Here is a 19,877-nt window from a genome sequence, read left to right as displayed (position 1 = left end):
GTAGAACTACAGGTACCAGTATACAAGCATACCCATGACTGCCAAAGCATGCTGGCACTTGTAGAACTACAAATGCCTGCATGCCCTGGCATCCAGGGTCAGCTGGGAACAATTATGCAGCTGTAAAAAAATACAGTGCGACAAACACACACACACACACACTCACTCATAAATAAAAATCCTTTATTAAAAATAAAAACTAGAACATAATAAGCAAAAAATACACGCAAAAGCAGATAAATTCACTAATAAATGGTCATAACCAATATAAAGTAATTGCAGAAATCATTGTGTGAAAATCTGTAGTCCCATTAATTATTACGTTTCATTCTGTCATAAGAAGTTCATTTTTTTTCCCAGCTGATTCTGGGAACTCTGTTGCGACACTTAACCTTTATTTGGAAGGCTGACAAAAGTCCAGGGTATTTAATCAAACCTGCTGTGTAGATTGCACAAACAACCCAGAAGAGGCTACGAAATAGATTGTATTTAAATGATCGACATAAGGAGAGAAAGAGGTAACACAAGACAAATAATAGACGGTTTAATAGTTATTGGTGTTTACATTTTTCTGACATAATTTCTTACAGCTAGAAACACGTGTCTTGTATTGGTCAGCAATTTGGTAGTGTCTATAGCAGTTTACTTGTGGATAGAAAATTGTATGACACAGTGAAGGTTTTCTGTCAATATAGATCAGGATTTCTCAACTTTTTTGTGTCCTGTACTCCCTTTACGATAGTAAATGGCAATCTGTGAAAATGTGTCTCCTAAGTCCAATCTAAAGTGTGGACATTTTTTACAGGAATCCCCTACTGTGTACTTATGGTCACCAGGAAATCTTTCAAGTCTTTAGATGTTTAAACAATGGTCAAATTTGTTTGGAATATGTTTATTAATTCCTAATGCCTTAAATTATTTAGTAGAATCTTAGCCCTTAAAAATTTCTAAGATACCTAGACTGTACCCCAAATTGAGAGACAATTCGGAATACATGCTTTATCACCATGTGCTGCCTCAAGCAGTCATTTTAAGAGGAGCGCAGAAATTAACAGTGGGTCATCATCATCATCATCATTTATTTATAGAGCGCCACTAATTTAGCAGCGCTGTACAGAGAACTCACTCAAATCAGTCTCTGCTCCATTGGAGCTTACAATCTACATTGCCTAACACACACACACACACACACACACACACACAATAGGGTCAATTTTGTTAGCAGTCAATTAACCTACCAGTATGTTTTTGGAGTGTGGGAGGAAACCGGAGCACCCAGAGGAAGCCCACGCAAATATGGGGAGGTCATACAAACTCCTTACAGATAAGTCCATGGTCGGGAATTTAACTCATGACCCCAGTACTGTAAGGCAGAATCGCTAACCCAAAAATTATAAAGAGCATTGTGACATGTATCCGACTCAACATGCAGTTACGCTTTATTTGCGCACGTCTTTTTCTACCTATGATCAAATGCATCCAACCCTAAATGAGAATCAAAGATTGCAGAAGGTACAGGATTATGTATCAATGTGTGCTTTCACTTGGATTTATTGGTTTTGGAAACAGTGACTGCAGAAGGGGATTGGGAAGAGAGAGGTGTACTGGAGCCAGGAAGCATAGCAATAATATTTTTCAACCTAAAATGTAATTACCCCCGATTAGGCTCTCTTTGTCTCTTGAAAAGAACGACTGAGAAAGAAATTAAGTAGATTATGCCAAGCATGGTACATGCCATATTTTATTTAAACTTGCTCATCCTTACTGTACATTGACCCCTTCCACACCCCATTCCATCCAAAAAATAGTTGGCTGTAAGAAGTATCCTTTGCATTCAAAGATTAGTTGGATGTTCTTGCGTTCACTGGCGTCTACTCCATTTCTGAGTATGCTCAGAGCTATTTTACATAAATTATGGAGTGTATCAGGATTTCTGTTCGTTGTTGAAACAGGGCCCATTTGTTTAGCCAAATTGCATTGTTAAATGTTTCTGAGGTGTGGAGGACAAATCTGGTTAAGATGTTATTGCACCAATAGTCAAAGTCTAGAAGCATCGAGTGGTCAGTGTGCCGAATGAAAGGCAAAAAAAGTGCTCTATCTGTAGATATATTATTGCTTAAAAGCATTGTAGTTGCCAATATGTTGACTAGCAGAGACTCAGCCATTTTTACTAAATATTATTATTTATTATTATTATGGTTTATTTATAAGGCGCCACAAGGTTTCCGTAGCGCCGTACACAGTACAAACAATGGACCGTACAGGGAATAACAATACAAAACAATAAACGAGTCCCAATTGTTAAGCGCTACGGAATTTGCTGGCGCTATATAAATAAATGTTGATGATGATGATGATGAGTAGTACCAAGACTTCAGAGGCTCCAGGCAAGGCAAATATATTGAAGTGGAGCAGAAGATAAGGTAGCGAGACAGGAGGGAGGAGGGCCCTGCTCATACGAGCTTACATCCTATAGGGAAGGTAGACAGACGGCAGGCACAAAGGGAGTCGGAGGAGGGGAGCAAGTGCTCCCCACTACTGAGGAGGAGCGAAGTGAAGAGAGTGAGGGTGGAGGGTTAGGTGGAAGGCTGGTAGGCTTTGCGGAAGAGATGAGTTTTGAGTGCCCGTTTGAAAGAGCACAGGTTAGGGGACAAACGGACGGAGCGTGGGAGGTCATTCCAGTGCAGGGGGGCAGCTCGGGAGAAGTCTTGAATTCTGGAATGGGATGAGGTGATCAGAGAGGAGGAGAGGCGACGGTCATTGGCCGATCACAGGGACCAGGCGGGAGTGTGGATGGAGAGGAGATTGGAGATATAAGGGGCAGTGGAATGGGAGAGAGCCTTGTAGGTGAGGGTAAGAAGTTTGAAGAGGATTCTGTAAGGGAAGGGGAGCCAGTGTAGGGCAAGGCAGAGAGGGGAGGCAGAAGAGGAGCGGCAAGAAAGGAAGATAAGCCTCGCAGCCGCATTAAGTATAGAAATATGTGTTTTATTCAGGAGCATGGAGCTATACGTCATGATGTTGATGCTCATCACAGGATCTGTTGCACAGCAAGGTACAGTATGTTCCAGCTACATTTTGCATGTAGGAAATTGCTAGAGCACAATATTAGGTTTTCCATATATTTCCAAGTCCTTTTTCACAATTTTGAGCTGTTGCAATTTTCATGTGTCACAATAATCACAGATATATCTGACTTTCTGATCTATAGCTGATAATGATTCTCACACCCAGTTACACAATGATTGTTGCATGGTGCTGGCAGGTTTCTAAACTCTGATTGGTGAATGGATGGAACTATCCACCAATGCGCTTGAGGGGATTGGGCTCTGTTAAATGCTCCCACCAAGAAAAAGTCTAAATCTGTCCCTGGGGTGATGCTTGAAAAGTTTTCCCCAAATACAAATATTGTTGTAGACACTTTGAGCGTCATTTTCTACGTATGGATGTAGATATGCAAATTAGTGGATGGGGACCATGTCATTGATAATCATTAAGTTCTTAGAACATAAGCTGGCACTAAGCCAACATATTCTTTGAAATACACTATTGTGTATATATGCTCTTCTTGGTCTGTGCCAGTAGGTTAGATGAAAGGATACATGGTGGCTAAGTGGCTAGCACTTCTGCCTCACAGCACTGGAGTCATGAGTTCAATTCCCGACCATGGCCTTATCTCTGTGAAGTTTGCATGTTCTCCCCATGTTTGTGTGGGTTTCCTCCGGGTGCTCCGGTTTCCTCCCACACTCCAAAAACATACTAGTAGGTTAATTGGCTGCTATCAAATTGACCCTAGTCACTCTCACTGTGTGTCTGTGTGTGTGTGTTAGAAAATTTAGACTGTAAGCTCCAATGGGGCAGGGACTGATGTGAGTGAGTTCTCTGTACAGCGCTGCGGAATTAATGGCGCTATATAAATAAATGGTGATGATGATCATGATACATGGAGGTAAGAGTTGCAAAAAATAAGGAAAAATGAGGCACCCAAGGGGAGGTAAAGACTTTAAAAAAAGCTTCAAATTGTAGAGCTCCCTTCCCTATGCCTGATCATGGGATACCTGTAAGTCATTAAACACAGAGCTTTATATCCATACATCTTATTGAAACATTTAACTTACTTAGCTCATTTGTACCCATTAGGTAGATCATTATCACACTTTTCTGACTGAAGGAAATAGAGAATAATGGTGACATTCTAGGGCATGGCGTAAACTGCAGTGAAGAATATTCCAACTGCTGACTTCTGGATATATTATTATTATTATTATCATCACTTATTTGTATGGTGCCACAGATTCCGTAGCACCTGACATAGTAGTACAGATAAAACATACATGAAAACAGTAGACAAGTACATGGGTACTAGCAGAATAATAAATGTATAGATACAATTAACAGAACAAATTGCATCACATACAGAAACGATTTAACACCAGACATGACACGGACAAATAAGGAGGACAGTTTGATTGCATCTATAAAGAGGAGAGAGTTGGATGTATGTGCAGTGCTACTACAGTGTTGTCATGATAGGATCAATTCCAGGAACATTGTGAGCCATGTAAGACCCATGATTTCTGATTTGAAGCACCTCTTCTACTGTACCGCACCTCACATGAATTTAGGCACTGGGTTCATGTAAGGTGAAGGAGTGTGTTTTTGACATTTAAAAGAGCATTAATAGCCTAATCAAATGCAATTTACAAAATAATAAAACATGTGAGCGCATATAACTTTTCTATTAGCACAAATGTGCCTTGTTTATTCACCTAGCACATTCACAGGTTCATGCCAACTTCCCAGTGCTGATGCCAACGTCCCAGTGCTGGGATCTGCTACAAGGAAATCAATCAGCAATTAATTTTGCATGCATGCAAAACCAACTGGAAATGTGCTTATTGGAAAACAGCACTTCAATGTCCATCTGACTACCACATTAAGGACACCGATATTTTCAATTTCTCATCTAGAGTGCTAATGAGCTTAATCTCATCTAAATTAATCATGAGTGGGAGGTCATCGGGTCTATAGTTATTACATGTGTCACTTTTATGTGTTTTTATTACATTGCTCTAAAAAAACTATGGAATAATTGTTCTAAATGCACTTTGTTGCTGTATAAAGTGCATCTACAATATATTAAGGATGCTCCCTTGAAAGTACAGTCCAAAGCCCAGTTTTCACTTTTCTCTTAGAGTGCCTGCTTAAACTTCCCTTCCTCACCTCTTACATCTGAATTGAATAATTTTTGCCCCCCAAAAAATAAAATATCATTCTTGCATTTGTGCACATACCTAGGCACATGCATGCACATATTATTAAAGAGTATCCCTAATTTGTCAAGCACCACCCACTAGATGGTGACAGATTTTGCAACCCTTAGAATGCCCTATTTGCAAGACCGTACGCTTTCTTTAAAACAGAAATATAGGCACAAATGACATATGGACAGTGGTTGACACACATATTGTATTTTTGTGAATGGCCTTTACTGTCACCCCCTTCCTATCTGTCTCGTTTGAGAAATAGTGCACTATTAGATCACCTAATACTACTATACTCATGTTGCAGTCTGCATTCACAATAACTGCAGGCTCAAATACTACAAATACTACAACCAGCAGAATCAGAACAATGGGCTGATACTCCAGCTTTCTCAAATGCTCCTCAATAAGAGTAATTCTATTTTATAGTCTAATTTTTACCATGCTTCTCATGTTACAGGTGTTTTTGCCAGGGATATTGCTCATTTGTGTGCAGCATACTGCTTGTCTGAATAAACATTCACACAGACAGTCAGAATTATTGAGTAGAGTCCCGTGATGTTGGTTGCACTCATTCCTGACAATCTAGTCCTTTTCAGTTTTAGATGGAATTATCCTTTGATAATTATCCCTATCCATTACCAACTCTTTCTAAGGTACCCTAAAGATATCGCTGTTATGGATTCCCCCTATATCATGTAAAGTTTTATATCTTTTACCAATGGGAATAGAGGGGGAGATCCCTAACCCTCTAGATTTCATATATATGGATATGTAATACCAAGCACAATGACTGTGTCAGATTTAGACAATACTGCTACTGTTGATCCATCATATAACTGACATCTATTGTCCTTTAAGCTGGAAGGTTGGAATAGCTCTTATTAATACAAGGACAAAAGACTCTGAAACAACAGGAACATCTTGTAAAACTTAATGGACTTGATCTAAATGTTACTTTTTCCGAAGGACAGCTCATTATATGGATTATACTTAGATGTATAAATGTAGATCACTACTTTGTTTGAATTGTTTTGATCTTATCTCTGACCATGTTGCTTTACCTTTTGTAGAACATATGTGACATTTAAACCCTTACTTTATTTATCTTATAAAAATGGACCGGTTCTAGGCGTTTGTGGGGAGATATGAAAACAGTTTAATGGTGATAAGACTTTATAAACAATATGTTCCGGCCGGAACAAAACAGCTTAGACTGATGTTGTGAATGCAATAAAAGTACATACCGGTACATGTAATTGCAGTAATGACAAATAAAAACAAATAATACATCAGACTCCAAATAATATAAACATGAGTCTATAGCTCGCTATGGAGCCGTAGAAGTATGCGGTGCATCAATTATAATGCCACCGTGATGTTCAATAATGTAGAAGAATGTCCAATGGGGTTGATTTGACAAAAACACTAGGCATATACAGTGTGGTCATGCAGATCGGTGTAGAGACGCATGATGAATCCCGGGATGCAGGAGTGTTAAATAGTCTATGATTGATCAATGGTGATCCCGCAGTAATCCTTAGTAGTGTCGTATGATAATAACGTACTGAATACTGAAAATATTGTGATGCGAGTAGTATCGGCAACAATGAAGTAATATGTCCAGTGTGGTGGATTGAAGAAATTATGCTGATAAATACAATGCAGGCACAATGAAAGGATCTGAAAAAACAGTACTCACATGTTGCGGGAACGTCTAAATGTCTGTGGTACAGACAGGCACTCAATGGCGGTCCCACAGTCTGTAATAATGGTATTATTGGTGGAGTGCGAACTGAACGCTTACCTCTGGTGGGAAGCAGGTACCCGGCAGGGTACCAGTGAATGGATCCGATTTGAGTCCTCCTGGTTCCCGGGGAACCCTCTCTCCTTCTAGCTACAAGTTGAAGCAGGACAGAAAAGGAGGAAGTCCCGCTGTAGAGGGGCATGTGCACGCTGCGGGCTGGTCTCCGTAGATAAGTATCTGTGAGAAATCAGTAGAAAGTCCTAGCATGCTAGATAGTGCCAACAGAGCACTGATGTATTATCATCTTCAATACATCAGTGCTCCAGCCGGAACATATTGTTTATAAAGTCTTATCACCATTAAACTGTTTTCATATCTTCCCACAAGAGCCTAGAACCTGTCCATTTTTATATTTATCTATCCTTGGTTGGGAGTTTTAGGGATCTCCCATTCAATTTCAGGTTCCCATTTGGCTGCTAAACATATTTGTAAGAAGCGCAACCTATTCCCTTTATTTATCTTATGCTTAATAATGTTGAGTTTTTTTTACGATTGTGTTGGTAGATATTAAAAAGTTTTATCTATTTTCACTAACAATATCCCACATTGATTCATCACATTGCCACCTAATAGCTCACTTTTCCACACAGGTGAGGGTTGGCAAATTTCAACATTAGGGGCAAGATTCAACTCAGCAGACGATTTAAAAAATTTTAAAGGAAAAAAAATGCATATGGCCCAGTGACCCAGCCCAAGGTATGGGACCGGCTCTGGTTCCACACTTTCAGCTAGATGGACAATAGATGGCAATTATAAGGTGCATTAATATATTGACTCAAAGCCTCACACTCATTGCGCCTGGGATTACATTTCCAAATAACATTAATTTTATACAATATTATCTTTGATATAATATCAAAACTTTGTTCTTAAACCTGACCATGCCTAAGGGGAGAATTCAATTGGCCACGTTACGAGCAAAAGAGACGCGGCCTGCGCTTAATTACCGTTTTTACGTAATAACAGTAAAACTTTTAACACCGTGGAAACTCGGGGGGAATGGAATTCCCTCCTTTATGACATTTTCTTTCCTATTATTCACCTTAAAGACGGATTAAATCTTGATTCATCTTATATACATCGGTCGCTACGTTAATGATTGCTTCCTGTGAAATTTAAATACACCTTGTAGATGAGGCAAGATGATGGGTTTTAAAATAGGAAATAACACGTCAGAACATTTCTTGCGTCACCTAAAACAGTGTGAATATTATTTAAATAAAAATGGTTCAATGTGTTAACTCCCAGATCAACTACCTTATGACAGTTTGAATATAAATGAATGATCACATTTTATATTGTCCAACTAAGCAGATTTAAATGACAACGTAATTCAATATACCAGTCAAAGAGTCACTGTGTTACTGAGGTTATTTAGCAAATGAATATCGCAGAATGGGAAGATGGATGTAGTTAAAATAGAATGGACATTTACAAAATTAATTAATTACATTAATATGTAATGTAGCTGAAATGTTTCACTGCTATAAATTAACTGCTTACAAAGAGACTGCCTTCATCTCATGGTGACCTCATCTTGTTCCTTCCTGATAACTGTATCAACGCTATGCATCTCCAGTGTGTGTATTTGCTGTAATTATCTTTTGTTCTGTACCTGTAGTATTCCTAATGTTTCTATGCAGAACTATTCTTACGTTGCATTTTACATGCTGAAATAATAACCATTTAATCTGTACTATGCCGTAATTTTTCGTAAAGTGAAAACTTGTAACTACAGCCAGTGTTCTTTGAAAATAAAAAAAAAGATGTGACAATTGATCATCTGTGGGCCTGGGTACATCCTGTGAGCCAAGTGCAGCAATAAAGGTTACACCCACAATTTGTAAATTAAGCCCAAATACATTCTTCACTAACAATAGCCAGAACCTCTTAGCATTTGAAGAATATTTATATACAATCTTTTGGTGTTTTTAGAACAAATATGGAACTTTGTACAATCTGAATTAACAAAATAGTAATGTTTCATGCATTTAACGACTCAATTCATCATCATCATCATCATCATTTATTTATATAGCGCCAACATATTCCGTAGCACTTTAAAATTGGGGACATACATAGTATACTAATAAACAAACTGGATAAAACAGACAAAGAGGTGAGAAGGCCCTGCTCACAAGCTTACAATCTATGGGAGTTTAACACATGATGCTAAGGCAAAGTCTACATTTTGCATTTCGGCCCAGCCAGGCTGCAAAGGTAAAAGTGACTCATAGGCTAAATAATCCTGTCACACAACAATGTTGGTCAGGGGGTAGTTGTCTTGTGTGAAATTGTGTAATGGGTGGTAATAGGGTAAGGTAGTGAGGTTAAGAGGGTGGTTGAGGAATATTATAAGCTTGTTTGAAGAGGTAGGTTATCAGAGAACGCTTGAAAGTTTGTAGGCCAGAGGAGAGTCTTATTGTGCGAGGGAGAGAATTCCATAAGGTGGGTGCAGCCAGTAAAAAGTACTGTAACCGGGAATGGGAGGATGTAATGAGGGTGGATGAGAGACGCAGATCTTGTGCAGATCGGAGTTGCAGAGTTGGGAGATATTTTGAGACAAGAGAGGACATGTATGTTGGTGCAGCTTTGTTGATGGCCTTGTAAGTTAGTAAAAGTATTTTATATTGGATTCGGTTGAAAACAGGCAGCCAGTGTAGAGACATACAGAGTGATTCAACAGAGGAATAACGATTTGCAGGGAAAATCAGTCTTGCTGCAGCATGCAAAATAGATTGTAGGGGTTTAGGTCTGATTCGGGGAAGACCAGTAAGTAGGGAATTGCAATAGTCAATGTGGGAGATGAAAAGTGCATGAAATAAGGTTTTTGCAGTGTCTTGCGTGAGATATGTGCGAATTCTGGAAATATTCTTTAGATGTATATAACATGATCTAGATATAGAGTCAATGTGGGGAACAAAGGATAGGTGTGAGTCAAGTATTACACCTAGACAGCGAGCTTGTGGGGTGGGATTTATGGTCATGTTATCAACAGATATAGAAATGTCAGGTATGCTCTTGTTGCTGGGTGGGAATATTATTAACTCTGTTTTAGAAAGATTAAGTTTGAGTTGGCGAGAAGACATCCAAGATGATACGGCAGAAAGACAGTCAGTTACACGGGACAACAAAGATGTCGAGATATCAGGAGAGGATAGATAAATTTGGGTATCATCCACATAGAGATGATACTGAAATCCAAAGGAACTTATTATATTTCCAAGAGAAGCGGTATAGATAGAGAACAGCATAGGACCTAGCACTGAGCCTTGCGGTACTCCAACTGATAAAAGAAGTGGAGCAGAGAAGACCCCAGAGAAATTAACAGTGAAAGAGTGATTAGAAAGGTAGGATGAGAACCAGGATAGAACAGTGTCTTGAAGCCCTAGGGATTGCAGCGTTTGTATGAGAAGAGAGTGGTCAACTGTGTCAAATGCAGCCGAGAGATCCAGGAGAATTAGGAGAAAGAAAGTGTGTGAGGCAAGTGTAGGAAAGTCTCTCTAGAAGCTTGGAGGGGCATGGAAGCTGAGAGATGGGATGATAATTTGAGAGAGAGTTTGGGTCGGAATCTTGTTTTTTTAGAATAGGAGTAATCACTGCATGCTTGTATAGTGATGGAAAGACTCCAGGAGAGAGTAACAGATTACAGATTTTAGCTAGAGGTGAAATGAGCACAGGAGACAGGGATCTACCAATTTGCAAGGGAATAGGATCAAGAGGACAGTAGGTAGAGTAGGAAGAGAAGAAGAGATTAGAACATTCATCTTCATTTGAGGGGTCAAATGAAGAGAGGGTGTCAGAGGGTAGTGGGAAGGAATTGAGCTGATTGCTTGTCGAGGAGGAGGATACCATTTCTAGTCTGATCTTATTAATCTTTTCCTTGATGTAGGAAGCAAGATCCTGAACATTGATAGGAGATGGAGGGTCCGGGGTGGGAGGATTGAGAAGAGATTTAAATGTATTGAAAAAGCGTTTGGGGTTAGAAGCCTGAGCATAGATAAGAGATTGGAAGTATGTTTGTTTTGCAGTGTCCAGAGCATTTCGACAGGAGCGGTAGACGGAAGTATAAGTGAAGAACTAAATTAATGTTTTCAGTTATTTTAAGCAAGTTTATTATGTTAGAGTTTAATGTTTTTAGGTAAAATGGTGGTTAGATGTATCATGGTGTGTATGAAAGCAGTGGTGTGTAACGGTGATATAACATTTTGCATGTACTTTATTTTTTTCTAAATTTGGGCAACACGGTTTTCCTCTTTCCAAAACCAACTGCAACAGCACATGTGATCTTAAAACCTGAGATAGAAAAGCCATTACAGAATGTTACTGTTTGCCTCCAATCATACACTGAACTTTCACGCAGCCATTGTCTTTTTTTCCTTGGCAATGTCTGGCTCAAGAAAGGACAACGATTTTCTTATCTTTTCAAAACCACCAGCCTCCTGCTCTGTGTATATAAATCAGGATGAAAACAATATCAAGACAGATCCCGAGGTTCTAGACTGGAAACACACCTGTGTAACTTGGGACTCGGATACTGGAGTGGTCCAACTATGGGTAAATGGAAAGCTCTACCCCAGAAGATATTCAAGCAAATGATTTTCTTTTGTTCCCGGAAGGAACACGTATCATTCTAGGACAGGAACAAGACTCATTTGGGCGTGGTTTTGATATTAATCAATCGTTTTCTGGTAAAATAAGTGATGTCAATATGTGGGATTATATTTTGACACCAGAAGACCTACAAAAATTTGTGTCTGATGATTACAATGGAAATTTGATTAATTGGAGATCTCTAAATTTTGAGATTAAAGGGAATGTATTAGTTCAGCCCAAGCTTCAATGTAAGCATTGGGGGTACACAAACACCTTATATACTCAATGCAATGTAGATAAACAATTTAAGTGATCACTGAATTCCTCACTGATAATGATTAATATTAACTTGAATGTAATTCATATTATATGTATCACAATAAAAAAAACGTAATGACAATTCCATAACTACTTCTGCTAAAAAAATATATAAAAAATCACAAATAAATTTGATTAACTGCAACTCTTCCTCCTGGTCTTATAATTCACCTAAATAGTTTACAATGAAAATAAAATAAATCAAGTAGTATAAATTTATGAATAAATTAATTAATTTGTAAAGTCAGTTTTGAAGATCAAATACAATGAAATCAAGGCCAAGGAAGAGGAAAAAGAGAATAAGAGGAACCTGGGCAAAAAATGGAGATGAGAGGAGAAATAGAGGTAATTACAAGGGAATAAGACATTCTGAAGGAAATCCAGAGGGCAATATGCCTAAGAACCCCAATCCACCTCCCCCATGTCACCCATCCATATGTGACAAACTCAAATCCTCAGAAGGGAGTGCAATAGCAGTTCATGTGAATATTTTCAAACTGAGTGATCTAAGCAAGTATGCGGCCATTAGTCAATGGTGAGTAAATCCAGTTTGACATAATTTTAAAAATAAGTTTTGGTTTGCATATTTAATACAGACATATAAATATATATTGAATTGCCGCTGTACCAGTAACTCACACGTTGCTTTGAATCACCATCAACGGATCAGATAAGTTCTGCTTCATTACTGCCTCTGTTTGAACTACCACTGTGTCAGTGATTCACCTGCTCTGCTTTGAGTTACCATCTACGGATCAGCTAAGTTCTACCCCACTACAGTCACGGTCTGAACTGCCGCTGTATCAGTGATTCACCTGCTGTGCTCTGAGTTGCCATCTTCAGATCAGCTAGTTCTATTAAATTACTGCCTTTGTTTGATCTGCCGCTGTGTCAGTAATTCACCTGCAGTTGCTCTGATTTACCATCTACGGATCAGCTAAGTTCCACTCCATTACTGCCTGTATTGAACTGTTGCTGTACCAGTAATTCACCTGCTGTTGCTCTGAGTTACCACTTGCGGATCAGCTAGTTCTACTTCATCATCACTTCTATTGGAACTGTTGCTGTACCAGTAATTTACCTGCTGTTGCTCTGTGTTACCACTTGCTGACTAACTAGTTCTATTTCATCATCACTTCTATTGGAACTGTTGCTGTACCAGTAATTCACCTGCCGTTGCTCTGAGTTACCAACTACGGAGCAGCTAGTTCTACTCCGCTATTACTCCCAATTGTACTGCCGCTGAACCAAGGACTCTCCTGCTGTTGTTTCCAGTTTCTACCTATAGTATTGCCACTCCATTGCTTCTTCCCGCTACTCCATCGTTACCTTGCATTCCTTTGAGACTGACTCTATCATCATTACCTTCTTTATGACTGGCCATTACCTCTCCACTGTTTATTCTGCCTACACTCATTCTCAATTGCATTTCCTTTTTAGTGTTACCTTGTACTACTACTACTACAATTATCCTCGGCCTTCCATGGCTCCAGTTACACTCTCCACAACTAGACTGGAACACTTCGGAGGTCTTAGCCTGGGGGTCCAACTGCCAATCTGAATGTCTAATGAAAGTGAGGCCACATTGGAGGATTGCATATTTCCAAGTCCTTTTTCACTATTTTGAGCTGTTGCAATTTTCATGTGTCACAATAATCACAGATATATCTGACTTTCTGATCTATAGCTGATAATGATTCTCACACCCAGTTACACAATGTTTGGTGCATGGCGATGCCAGGTTTAAAAACTCTGGTTGGTGAATAGCTGGAACTATCCACCAATGTGCTTGAGGGGATGGGGTTTTGCTAAATGCCACCCCCCCATCCCCTATTGTTGTAGATATGCAAATTAGTGGATGTGGACCATGTTATTGATAACCATTAAGGACTTGCCATCCATCTTATTGCAACATTTAACTTACTTAGCTCATCAATTTGTACCCATTAGGTAGATCATTATCACACTTTTCTCACTGAAGGAAATAGAGAATAACGGTGACATTCTAGGGCATGGCGTAAACTGCAGTGAAGATTATTCCAACTGCTGACTTCTGGATATATTATTATTATTATTATCATCACTTATTTGTATGGTGCCACAGATTCCGTAGCACCTGACATAGTAGTACAGATAAAACATATATGAAAACAGTAGACAAGTACATGGGTACTAGCAGAATAATAAATGTATGGATACAATTAACAGAACAAATTGCATCACATACAGAAACGATTTAACACCAGACATGACACGGACAAACAAGGAGGACAGTTTGAACGCATCTATAAAGAGGAGAGAGTTGGATGTATGTGCAGCGCTACTGCAATGTTGTCATGGTAGGATCAATTCCAGGAACATTATGAGCCATGTAAGACCCATGATTTCTGATTTGAAGCACCTCTTCTACTGTACCGCACCTCACATGAATTTAGGCGCTGGGTTCATGTAAGGTGAAGGAGTGTGTTTTTGACATTTAAAACAGCATTAATTACCTAATCAAATTCAATTTACAATATAATAAAACATGTGAGCGCATATAGCTTTTCTATTCGCACAAATGTGCCTTGTTTATTCACCTAGCACATTCACAGGTTCATGCCAACTTCCCAGTGCTGATGCCAACTTCCCAGTGCTGGGATCTGCTACAAGGCAATCAATCAGCAATTATTTTTGCATAAATGCAAAACCAACTGAAAATGTGTCTATTGGAAAACAGCACTTCAATGTCCATCTGACTACCACATTAAGGACACCGATATTTTCAATTTCTCATCTAGAGTGCTAATGAGCATCATCTCATCTAAATTATTCATATGAGTGGGAGGTCATCAGGTCTATAGTTATTACATGTGTCACTTTTGTGTGTTATTATTACATTGCTCTAAAAAAACTATGGAATAATTGTTCTAAATGCACTTTGTTGCTGTATAAACTGCATCTAGAATTTATTAAGGATGCACCCTTGAAAGTATAGTCCAAAGCCTAGTTTTCGCTTTTCTCTTAGAGTGCCTGCTTAAACTTCTCTTCCTCACCTCTTACATCTGAATTGAATAATTTTTGACCCCCAAAAAATAAAATATAATTCTTGCATTTGTCCACATAAGTAGGCACATGCAAGCACATATTATACAATTGTTAAAGAGTATCCCTAATTTGTTAAGTACCACCCACTAGATGGTGACAGATTTTGCAACCCTTAGAATGCCTTCTTTGCAAGACCGTGCGCTTTCTCTAAAAGAGAAATATAGGCACAAATGACACATGGACAGTGGTTGACACACATATTGTATTTTTGTAAATGGCTTTTACTGTCATCCACTTCCTATCTGTCTCATTTGAGAAATAGTGCACTTTCAGATCACCAAACACACTTAATACTATACCTTGACTCGTGTTGCAGTCTGCATTCACAATAGCTGCAGGCTCAGATACTACAACCAGCACAATCAGAACAATGGGCTGATACTCCAGCTTTCTCAAATGCTCCTCAATAAGAGTAAATTTATTTTATAGTCTAATTTTTATTATGCTTCTCACGTTACAGGTGTTTTTGCCAGGGATAGCGCTCATTTGAGTGCTGCACTCAGTGACAGCATACTGCTTGTCTGAATAAACACTCAGCAGAACTGAGTAGAGTCCTGTGATGTTGGTTTTAGTCGTTTTGTATCTTCTGCCAATGGGAATAGAGGGGGTGATCCCTAATCCTCTAAATTTCATATATATGGACATGTCATCCCAGGCACAATGAGTGTATCGGATTTAGACAATATTGCCGCTGTTAATCCAATTTATAACTGACATATATTGTCGTTTTAGCTGGAAGTGTGGAATAGCTCATATTAATACAAGGACAAAAGACTCTGAAATAACAGGAATATCTATCCTTGTTAAACTTAATGGACTTGATCTAAATGTTACTTTTTCAAAAGGAAGGCTCATTATATGGATTATACTTAGATGTATAAATGTAGATCACTCCTTTGTTTAAATTGTTTTGATCTGATCTCTGAAAATGTTGCTTTACCTTTTGTAGAACTTATGTGACATCTAAGCCCTTACTTTATTTATCTTATGCTTAATGATGTTGAGTTTTTTAACGATTGTATTGGAATATATTAAAAAGGTTTATCTATTATCACTATCAATATCCCACATTAATTCATCACATTGCCACCTATTAGCTCACTTTTCCACACAGGTGAGGGTTGGCAAATTTTAACCTGAGGGGCAAGACTCGACTCAGCAGCCGATTAGAAACATTTTAAATAAAAAAAAATGCATATGGCCCAGTGACCCAGCCCAAGGTATGGGACCGGCTTTGGTTCCACACTTCCAGCTAAAAGGACAATAGATGTCAATTATAAGGTGGATTACCATATTGACTCAAAGCCTCACACTCATTGCGCCTGGGATTACATATCTAAATAACACTACTTTTATACAATATTATCTTTGATATAATATCAAAGCTTTGTTCTTAAACCTGACCATGCCTAAGGGGGGAATTCAATTGGCCACGCCACGAGCAAAAGAGACGCGGCCTGCGTGTTACAACCGTTATTGCGGTAATAATGCGCTTTATTACCGTTATTATGGTAGTTTCAATGCCGGGTTAAAACTACCGTAATAACGGTAATAGTTTTAAAACCGTGGAAATTCGGGGGGAAATCAATTCCCCCCTTAATGTCATCTTCTTTCCTATTTTTCACCTTAAAGACGGATTAAATCTTGATTCATCTTATATACATCTGTCGCTACGGTAATGATTGCTTCCTGCGAAATTTATATACACCATGCAGATGAGACAAGATGATGGGATTTAAAATAGAAAATAACACGTCAGAACATTTCTTGCGTCACCTAAAACAGTGTGAATATTATTTAAATAAAAATGGTTCAATGTGTTAACTCCCAGATCAACTACCTTATGACAGTTTGAATATAAATGAATGATCACATTTTATATTGTCCAACTAAGCAGATTTAAATGACAACGTAATTCAATATACCAGTCAAAGAGTCACTGTGTTACTGAGGTTATTTAGCAAATGAATATCGCAGAATGGGAAGATGGATGTAGTTAAAATAGCCTGGACATTTACAAAATTAATTAATTACATTAATATGTAATGTAGCTGAAATGTTTCACTGCTATAAATTAACTGCTTACAAAGAGACTGCCTTCATCTCATGGTGACCTCATCTTGTTCCTTCCTGATAACTGTATCAACGCTATGCATCTCCAGTGTGTGTATTTGCTGTAATTATCTTTTGTTCTGTACCTGTAGTATTCCTAATGTTTCTATGCAGAACTATTCTTACGTTGCATTTTACATGCTGAAATAATAACCATTTAATCTGTACTATGCAGTAATTTTTCGTAAAGTGACAACTTGTAACTACAGCCAGTGTTCTTTGAAAATAAAAAAAAAGATGTGACAATTGATCATCCGTGGTCCTGGGTACGTACTGTGAGCCAAGTGCAGCAATAAAGGTTACACCTACAATTTGTAAATTAAGCCCAACTACATTCTTCACTAACAATAGCCACAAACTCTTAGCATTTGAAGAATATTTATATACAATCTTTTGGTGTTTTTAGAACAAATATGGAACTTTGTACAATCTGAATTAACAAAATAGTAATGTTTCATGCATTTAACGACTCAATACATCATCATCATCATCATTTTTTTATATAGCGCCAACATATTCCGTAGCACTTTAAAATTGGGGACATACATAGTATACTAATAAACAAACTGGATAAAACAGACAAAGAGGTGAGAAGGCCCTGCTCACAAGCTTACAATCTATGGGAGTTTAACACATGATGCTAAGGCAAAGTCTACATTTTGCATTTCGGCCCAGCCAGGCTGCAAAGGTAAAAGTGACTCATAGGCTAAATAATCCTGTCACACAACAATGTTGGTCAGGGGGTAGTTGTCTTGTGTGAAATTGTGTAATGGGTGGTAATAGGGTAAGGTAGTGAGGTTAAGAGGGTGGTTGAGGAATATTATAAGCTTGTTTGAAGAGGTAGGTTATCAGAGAACGCTTGAAAGTTTGTAGGCCAGAGGAGAGTCTTATTGTGCGAGGGAGAGAATTCCATAAGGTGGGTGCAGCCCGTAAAAAGTACTGTAACCGGGAATGGGAGGATGTAATGAGGGTGGATGAGAGACGCAGATCTTGTGCAGATCGGAGTTGCAGAGTTGGGAGATATTTTGAGACAAGAGAGGACATGTATGTTGGTGCAGCTTTGTTGATGGCCTTGTAAGTTAGTAAAAGTATTTTATATTGGATTCGGTTGAAAACAGGCAGCCAGTGTAGAGACATACAGAGTGATTCAACAGAGGAATAACGATTTGCAGGGAAAATCAGTCTTGCTGCAGCATGCAAAATAGATTGTAGGGGTTTAAGTCTGATTCGGGGAAGACCAGTAAGTAGGGAATTGCAATAGTCAATGTGGGAGATGAAAAGTGCATGAAATAAGGTTTTTGCAGTGTCTTGCGTGAGATATGTGCGAATTCTGGAAATATTCTTTAGATGTATATAACATGATCTAGATATAGAGTCAATGTGGGGAACAAAGGATAGGTGTGAGTCAAGTATTACACCTAGGCAGCGAGCTTGTGGGGTGGGATTTATGGTCATGTTATCAACAGATATAGAAATGTCAGGTATGCTCTTGTTGCTGGGTGGGAATATTATTAACTCTGTTTTAGAAAGATTAAGTTTGAGTTGGCGAGAAGACATCCAAGATGATACGGCAGAAAGACAGTCAGTTACACGGGACAACACAGATGTCGAGATATCAGGAGAAGATAGATAAATTTGGGTATCATCCCCATAGAGATGATACTGAAATCCAAAGGAACTTATTAGATTTCCAAGAGAAGCAGTATAGATAGAGAACAGCATAGGACCTAGCACTGCAGTACTCCAACTGATAAAAGAAGTGGAGCAGAGGTGGCCCCAGAGAAATTCACAGTGAAAGAGCGATTAGAAAGGTTGGATGAGAAGCAGGATAGAACAGTGTCTTGAAGCCCTAGGGATTGCAGCGTTTGTATGAGAAGAGAGTGGTCAACTGTGTCAAATGCAGCCGAGAGATCCAGGAGAATTAGGAGAAAGAAAGTGTGTGAGGCAAGTGTAGGAAAGTCTCTCTAGAAGCTTGGAGGGGCATGGAAGCTGAGAGATGGGATGATAATTTGAGAGAGAGTTTGGGTCGGAATCTTGTTTTTTTAGAATAGGAGTAATCACTGCATGCTTGTATAGTGATGGAAAGATGCCAGGAGAGAGTAACAGATTACAGATTTTAGCTAGAGGTGAAATGAGCACAGGAGACAGGGATCTACCAATTTGCAAGGGAATACAATCAAGAGGACAGTAGGTAGAGTAGGAAGAGAAGAAGAGATTAGAACATTCATCTTCATTTGAGGGGTCAAATGAAGAGAGGGTGTCAGAGGGTAGTGGGAAGGAATTGAGCTGATTGCTTGTCGAGGAGGAGGATACCATTTCTAGTCTGATCTTATTAATCTTTTCCTTGATGTAGGAAGCAAGATCCTGAACATTGATAGGAGATGGAGGGTCCGGGGTGGGAGGATTGAGAAGAGATTTAAATGTATTGAAAAAGCGTTTGGGGTTAGAAGCCTGAGCATAGATAAGAGATTGGAAGTATGTTTGTTTTGCAGTGTCCAGAGCATTTCGACAGGAGCGGTAGACGGAAGTATAAGTGAAGAACTAAATTAATGTTTTCAGTTATTTTAAGCAAGTTTATTATGTTAGAGTTTAATGTTTTTAGGTAAAATGGTGGTTAGATGTATCATGGTGTGTATGAAAGCAGTGGTGTGTAACGGTGATATAACATTTTGCATGTACTTTATTTTTTTCTAAAT

The 19,877-nt window shown here is 38.7% G+C and overlaps 1 pseudogene; it reads left to right on the top strand.

The window, feature by feature from the left end:
• The first annotated feature begins 469 nt into the window (after positions 1-469).
• LOC142108301 (C-reactive protein-like) lies at positions 470-11,977 on the top strand (annotated as a pseudogene).
• Positions 11,978-19,877: the final 7,900 nt, after the last annotated feature.

The sequence above is a fragment of the Mixophyes fleayi genome, chromosome 12 (genome assembly GCF_038048845.1).
Source record: "Mixophyes fleayi isolate aMixFle1 chromosome 12, aMixFle1.hap1, whole genome shotgun sequence".
In the NCBI taxonomy this organism is placed as follows: domain Eukaryota; kingdom Metazoa; phylum Chordata; class Amphibia; order Anura; family Limnodynastidae; genus Mixophyes; species Mixophyes fleayi.
This window is presented reverse-complemented; position numbering and strand designations above follow the sequence as displayed.